The sequence below is a fragment of the Pseudonaja textilis genome, chromosome 1 (genome assembly GCF_049901715.1).
Source record: "Pseudonaja textilis isolate UNSWEBS1 chromosome 1, rPseTex1.2, whole genome shotgun sequence".
Lineage (NCBI taxonomy): Eukaryota > Metazoa > Chordata > Lepidosauria > Squamata > Elapidae > Pseudonaja > Pseudonaja textilis.
In genome coordinates this window covers 130,790,847-130,799,549 of record NC_141990.1, presented here as the reverse complement: position 1 = coordinate 130,799,549, position 8,703 = coordinate 130,790,847, and positions in this window count along the sequence as shown.

Genomic DNA, 8,703 nt, shown 5'->3' with positions numbered 1-8,703 from the left:
AATCTTTTTAGCATGAACTGATCATGAATAATGACTTGAAAAAGTATTGCTTGAATCAATCCCTACCTAGGTTTATTTTTCACCTGACAGACAAGTATATTGTGCTACAGATGAAAAAGACAGACGCGCTACCTTAAGATGGTTTTATGCAAAACAGTATTTGATTAAATCCCTAGCTTCTTCTGGTAAGATTGGGAAAGTCTAAAGTTATCAGAAGCTGATTCGAAAACCTCAACAAACATTATATGACCAGAGTTACATTCACATGCCTTCATAGGGAGTAGAGTTCTCTGCATAAAAACATAGGAAACTCCAAACACACTGGGAGACAAACCACAGGGCATTGAGAACAAAAACATGAAACCTACAAAAGTAAGAAAATATATTTGGGAAATGTTTGCTGCAGCCATGCCAGCCTTGTTTATTCTATTGTTTATTAACAATAGTTCTGCAACACAATCCAATCTTTTCTGCCAGCTGTCACCTGGAAAGTCTCCACATTGCCACCACATGATCTTGGAAAAAAAGATGAAGACAGGTGCTCCGGCACTTTCTGAAAACCATTCTTGAACTGAAACCCAAGAGTAGCACAGCTTTCAAATGCCCTGCCAGCTTTTATAACGTTTATTCTTAAACATTAGTTTCATTCTTCAGGTCGCAAAGCTTTGATATGGTTTCCATTTAGCTTGTTTGGAACATTCAGCAGTGTACAGTGTCCAAAATTGTGTACAGAAATAAGCCATGTTAAATTTGATGGGATCGATTTCCAGATAAGTGAATATAAATTGCATCTTTAATCTTAGTGGGACTCAGTTTTGAGTAAACATGCTTAGATTCAAATTTTTCATGTTAATGCAAAGCACAATTGTGAATGTGAACTATTTCAACATCATTACTATTCTAACATGGGAATGCCCCGTTCTAATGTTCAATCCTCTGTAGAAGTGCACATGTGAAATCTGAGCAAAATATGCTCCTCTGGCTTGAATTTAGAACCACATTTTCTTCAGCCACAGTGTTTGGCAATTGGCTATTTCAGCTGGGCAACCAGGTCATCTGGAAGCCATTAGACTGTGGTAAGTGCCACTGGCAGTACATCAACCCTGAAACCTTCTCAAGTGCTTTTAGATCCTTTTTTTAAAGGCATGTTAAAAGGACTAGGTGTTTTTGAAATGGTGGCCAGCTGGCTTATTCGCTCACTTACACACGCATGTTGTGCTGGGAGGGAAACGACGTGGCCATCTCACTTGAAACCCTGGGAGGAAAGACAGATTGGGCCATCAGCATTTCTCCAACTCTCCTTTCAGAAGGGAAGGGAGGAAAAGCACTGTGTCCAAAACAGAAAAACCCACATCGGATTCTCTACTAAATAATGCAGCTTTGGCTCTCTGAGTAGATACAACTGAAGCCTTAGGGTGCCTCTTTTCCTAGATAACACTTACTGTGCTTACCTGGGCAACTGAAAGGGCTCCAGAGAAGCTTCCAGATGATGCAGTAAATAATATATAGGCTTAAAGCATGATTTCAGCTGCCTCTCTTACTGGTCCACACTTTGTTGAATGAATGATTTATAGCATCTCTGTGAAGGCAGTCCCTTCTCGAGGTGATGTCATTCTCCTCATTTATTGCAGATGTGATACTCCTGGGAGGAGTGGAAGGAAAGTCAGGGATGCTCTTTGCATCTGCAGCACTGAACTCTCTTCACCTATCTCTTCATTGCTCTTGTGTTTAGCCCCTGTAGTCTCAAGGAAAAGGCAAATACTCTAAGTCAGGCAAAAATGTTTACAGGATGGAAGGCTTTTGTCAACATTTTAAGAAGACACCAATAGACTACAAAACTTACCTATTTTGTACGTGCTTACGTCATTTCTTGCAGACACAATTTTTTTTATAGATTTTGCTGTATGTTTCTACTAAGCGTTGGTTAACTAGATTCAGCAAGCACTCTTGAGAATTGCTGGGTGAAACTTGTAATGATTATAGTAACCTTCTGCAGAGGTTACTATAGAAAGAAACATTAGTGCAGAACAGGCCAAGAAAAATAACAGTCAGATATTTGATTGGCGTGTTGTGCTACAATATCTGACAATGTGCAGGGCAATCAATGCATTTTTTTTTTATTGAATCAAGATGCAAACCAATTAGTGTAGCCAGTTTTTATTTCAAATAATTGTAATCAATAAGTGTGTGTTGATTGGGTAATATGAAAGAAAGTTGGGGGGGGGAATCTACTGTAGGTTTCCCCCCCTCCCAAATATGCCCCATCAGCACACAGCAGTCTTGGTCAGTGGCACCTTATCAACATTCCTAGTTGGGATTATAAAGCCCAAATCTGTAGCCTGAGGACACGTCAGGGAACTCAGGGAGCTGAAATTCTAGCACATGGATCAGAACAAAAAAATTATAACTGCATCAAGCCACATTAATCATTCCTATTACATGCTCTTTCTATCAAAGTTACACATTTTACTTTGTCTATATAAATAGTTGATTACAATTCACTTGGAGGCATATAGCCTCTAATGAATATTTAAATCAGTTTCATAAATAATTCTGACTTGTAAAGTTATCATTTCAGAGCCCAAAGTTAGATTCCTATTTCTTTATCAAGTACATTTTGATGGAAGGAAGCAAAACCCTCTTGATACCTAGGGTGCTGCAGGGACAGCTTATTGTCAAAGGGAGGAGTGTGATATTTGTAATATTTCATTTAATTTTGATCCTGATGTCCACTGCAATATTCAAGAATAAATAGCTTTTGATACGCTGACTGGGATTGAACTTTACCAACAGCTATGTAAATTTTAATTTGTGGAGTTCTATCCAGCATCAGAATTGTCAGTGTGCAATGAGCAAATAGTTCAGCTTTAATCAATTGGTATCAATCCACACAAGCACAAACAAGGATGAACAACGCCTTCTATTCTCTCTGGATTGGAGTGAGGAATTTCAGAGCTACGGAACTATCTGACCGTACCTGATTTGGATCCAGTAAGTTTGTTAATTTCTTTCTGGCGCCACCCCATTCTTTTAACTGCTATCGAAGGAAAACCTTTCTGATACAAAATGATGGAAAGTTGCATTTTACACAATGGAATATTGTGAAGTCAAATGAGCAAATCCAGTAAAATAATTTGCCATTTTAGGATGAAGATGGGGGTACAATAAAGATATTGTAACTTTATAAAAATTGTTTGGATAGGATTGCAATATCTGGGCTGCCAAAAGACAGGCAACCACTAAATAGCAGCAGAGAGCACTTAGTTTGCCCTTATATAATGGTTACCTAGATTAGGGTAATCCTAATTTGGGGTCATTTAGGCTTTCCAATGAGACAGAGGAGAGGCAGTGGGAAGCTTTTACCTGATTACATATCTTTTTGTTGTCAGTCTTAAAGGCAGTGGTAAACTGGGGTGACATGATAGCAGTATTTCAATACTTGAGAGGTTGTCACACAGAAGGGTCAATGTATTCTCCATAGCACCTGAGAGAAGAACAAGAAGTAACAGATGGAAACTGATCAAACTGATCCAGCCTAGAATGAGAAATTTCCTGACAGTGAGAACAATTAAGCAGTGGAACAGCTTGCCTTTAGAAGTTTTGGGTGCTCCATTACCAGAAGATTTTAAGAAGAGATTGGACAGTCATTTCTCCAGGATTGTATAGGTTCTTCTGCTTGAGGAAGGCGTTGGGAGTACATGACCTCCAAGATCCCTTCTAACTCCATTATTCTGATATCCCTCCTTTCCTGGGCCCTTTCTGTGTATTGAAACTCAGTTTTTTTTTCAGGTCAATTGATCTTATAATCACTTCAGTAAAAGAGCAGTGCATCAAACAATCTGTTAAATTGGTTTATGGAAAATAATCTAGTAACATGCATTATTTCATTAACTTCAACATGGAATGGAGCAGTCTTGCTGAGTTTCAAGCCTCTTCTGTTCATTATTCCAAATCAGACCTTCCTGGCAGCACCAGTGAATGTCTGCAAAGAACACAACTCAGAGTGCCCTTACTCAAGCCTCTTATTTTCTCATCATTTCTATTGATATTTTATATGCTGAAAAAGTACAACAATCCAGCACCAGTTATAGTTTACAATGGCTTTACTGCATCATCATGTTATTATCATGTCTTTACAAATTAGGACCAGAATGCTGCAGATTTTGTGTGAAAATGCCCACTGGGAATGTTTACTGGTTACATTAAAGGACAGATACACAAACCCAAGCTAGCATTTCTCGCTTTCAACAACCATTTTTTCCCCCAGCATTTACACTGGAGAGATCAACATGAGATTTTGGAGCGTTCATAAATCTTGTCTAATAATCTGTACACCTGACAGGAAGGTTGCTTCAAAACTGAGAGAAAACTCCAATATCTGCAAGATATCAAATCTGCAAGTCAAATCTTCAACAATGTTTTTGTTAAAAGCATCTTCCCACCTTTTTTTTTCATTTTTCAATCAATCTTAAAACAGAATTTAAAGATATATGTATTTTTTGAAATCTTTTTCTGAAATATTTTTTTCCTCTTTGAACATCCATTATAAAACCACCGAGGTACTAGTTCCTGCTCACTTTTTTTAGGGATACTTATATTTTGAAGGTCTTTTCAAAGATTTGAGTAGCTGACTATAAGCAAAGAAATATATAATGGTTAGTTCACTTCCGAGTCTCCTTTATAAGCAATAACCACATCCCTTATACATATTGATGAAAATGTCTGATCTCTTCATTGCCAGATGCATCAATAATTATTATTGAACTTTTATTTTCCCGTTTCTCCCTTATAACAGCTAGGCAACATTGCTCCAGTACCTGATAAAGAGATCTTCCTTCCAAAGACTTAATTCTTGTGAAACTCAGACAAATATTGCAACTTTCCAAAACTCCTTAGGAAAGAAGAGGTGTTGGTAGGAAGTGATTTTTCAGACATAGAAGCTGTTCTCATGACTTGAATAAAGTATCACTTTTGCCCTTAGTGTGCTGGATAAACCGTTTGACTGGCTTTGCACAAAATTATTTACAAACAACATAGACTCAATTCATATAGCATGCTAGCTTAAAACTAAACGTGGAATGCTATAACTTAACAAGCGAATTAATCTAGCCTCCGTATTGGGTGTTAACTCTTTTTGCATTAATTTTATGTTCCAAATATCTATCAGAAGCTTAAGGGCTTCGTGGAGCCTTTTCTTCTATATAATCCATAAAGTGAAATGTTAAAAATTTGGAGGATGGGACTTAAGTTATCTCTTAAAATTCTCCACTCTGCTATGCAAAAATGACATCAGATTTTTGTAACAGGTTGTCTGGACATAAAGCATGTTGAAAATGTAAAAAATAATATTTCTGTAGCAAGGTCAATTTAAAATATTAGCATTAATCATACAATCCTTGAACATTTGAGGTTTGGTTATTTAATGAATGGTTAATATCCATTTTTAGATTTAAGACTGTTCTTTAACCTACCATTAAGACTTATAATGGCAACTAGTCTTTACTTCATCTTAGGATAGCAAAATAAGACAAGCAAACAGGAAGTGCAGTCCTCCATCTCCTTAATATAACTCCCCATTTTGCCCTTTGAAGAATTTGCCTCACTTTGCCCATCAATGAGAATGGCCTCCACATTGTTTACATTTAAACAGATTTCAACTTTTTACCAAAAAGTTACTAATGATGCAAACTTCATATACAAGCAAGCAGGTAGTGTATATGGAATTTTATCACCCTGGTAATGCATGTAGGAATATATGTTAAAATTATATTAAGGGTTTTAGGTAGCCAACATATTTACAGTGTAAATTGGCTATATTAATTGTGTAGTTCAAAATCTCTACAATATAACACGGTAATTTATATAAAACCATATTTAATATACAACAAACTTCCACCACATAAACACATTTTATAAACATATTATAATTCCAATTACAGATTTTCATAAAAACATTTTCATATCAAGAATCTTAATACAGAATGATTTATTTCTATGTCAAAATACATTTACAGTGTAAATTGTCTGTAGAAAAAAGACACAGAGAAATGGAGTTTGCTGGTATTTAATTCAAGAGTAGAAACTTCTCTTATTTATTTCATGTTCAGTTTTAAAATATCACCTGAAATGATGAACCCAAGATATTTTGCTCTTATCCAAAGCAGAAAAGCAGGAAAAACAAATAACATTTGCCTTGTTTTCAGGGCATCACAAATGGGCACAGAATCGCACTTTACCAAGGCCATCCTGGCAAGGCCATGAGTCATGCTAGGAAAGACACTCCAGTTTGAGTGACTGTGAAATCTGAGCCCTTATTTTATTATATACATAAAATACAAAACCCAGTGAGGGAAAAAATCCACATAAAAACACATATAAAGATTGATCATACAGTTTTATTAGGTCAATGTGGTTTTTTTACTTGGTATTTTTTCCCAATGGAGAAAAAAAAAAAGAGAGAGAAGAGACATTGGAGTGGACTGTTTTCAACCCTGAGCGTTTTAACACTGCATATCAAGTACTGTAGTAAAGAAGCTGGTTAAGAATGTAGCACACTAGCACAAGTGAATGATATTAATCCTCTAGGTGATCAGGTCTTTACAAAAAAAACATAGCTTTCAATAAATAATGCTTAACTGTACAACTTTGATACAGCAATGTCATACACTGTTTTGACACATACTAAACTCTGCATGCTATATAGTCTACTAGAAGACGAAACTCTGCCATGCATTTTCTTCTTTTCCTAGTGCTAGAAAACACTTTTGTCCTCCAGTGCATTGCCTCAAGCAAACCTTACTCTCTTCTTTCCCCCCTTCTCACAGAAATAGGCCTGTACACTGGCATGCAAAAACCTTCAAGAAGGTTTCCCCCCCACTACCATCATCATTCAGACTTCTAAACAAGAATATTTTCAGCTTTCCTCTCCTCCCTTTATCTAGAGTGGCTGTGAAAAACTAATTTTCAAGTGGCCTTTGAAAACTCCTTTGACGTATTTTGAAGTTACGAATTTTTAAAAGTGTCAAGCTAAAAAAAACTGCACTAAGACATTTAGTTTACTCCACCTGTGGCCTTCACCCAACATCTCATAAACGTTGTAACCACCAAAGTTCCCACACTAATGCAAAAGCCCTCCAAACTAAAACAGCCCAACAGAAAAAAACTGAAGACATTACAAAAAAGAAAGCATCCTGGCATTGTAGGCTCCATACTTCCAATATACTACAAGATTAAAAACCAGAAGTTTCAAAAGAATGATAATGGTGCTAATGTTCCTGATAATTGGGTTTGAAGATAAGCAATAAGGTGGAATGAAAATTAAACAATGAAACTGAGAGTTCCTGGATTAGAATTTATTACACCATCACATTAAAAATAAAAGTATTTCCAATCTTGTTGGAAAAGCAGTGATTCACTCCTACTGATAATAGTATTTAGATGATTAGATGACTGAGATGATTAGGACATACTAGCAGATAAATATTATAAAATTAGTACATCCTAATTTCTTAAAAGTATAATTTTCCAGAGAGCCTAATTTGAGTATGGCCCTTTAATTCACAGCAGAGAAATCTGGATATGAAAAAGGTGTGTGATGACTTAATAAAGACAGGGAACTCCATTTTCAAACTTTTAGGTTGTCAATGTGTCCATGAGAACCACCAACCCCATAATGAACTAGGAGTAGCTTTTATTCATAGAAGTCAGTCTTCTGAAAATGTTGTCCATCAACCTTTCTTAGATGTTGCAGATAATTCTAGCTTTGCACTGGCATAACTATTGGGACTTTCTAGAAGAATCAATACCCAATTACAGTATTACTTTTATACATGAAATATTATGGACTTTTATTTCCCTTTTTGTAAGTCATTCTACACTTTCTGCACATTTGTGCTTTATACGGAATATAAAAATAGGCTTTTTAAACTCTGTTCACGTTTAAACTCACTAAAAAACTACTTGCTTGTGAAATTCTCTTAAAAATTCACTGCATCCATGAGGGGAGGTAAAAATCAAGTAGGCAGTTAATTGCTATAGGTAGTGTGTGAAAAGGAGGGGGAGATCACCCTCAAAGAATAGGTGTCTGAAGGGAGATAACAACATTTGGAGATGAAAAATTAATTGTTTACCCCTTGCAACTATTCAAGTGCAAGGAGATGAGGCTTTGGGGAAAAAAAATCCAACTTATTGGAGAATCAAGGCCCAACTTTAAAATATTGAAAAATGCAAATTAGTCAAACAAAAACTAAATTCACCAAAGAAGTGCAGGATGTGGATCGTACCAGGCCATAGAAGAATATGTGACAAAGGTGGAGATATAGAACAGAGAGTTCTGTAGAGTACGCTACCAAAGACTAATATAAGTCTTTAGTATCTGATTCTAATTTCACATTCAATAGTGACTGGAATAATTACAGTTTTATAACCAATTTACATTGGCATAAATGGCCATTTAAGGCCATATAGGTTCAAATCACTTTCTGTAGACACTACACTAGGAAAAAGTTACCTTTTGCATGTATGGACATCTATATTTAGAGTAAATACAATTTTAAAAGACATTTTCATCAATCTATTTAATCTGTCATATATATTGCCCTTAAAGAATTAAAACTTTCTTTTTAATTAGATCTTCTAACATTAGATAGGAAGTAGCCAGAAGGAAAGATACAAACTGGATTTCACCTTCCACAAAGTGTCTTT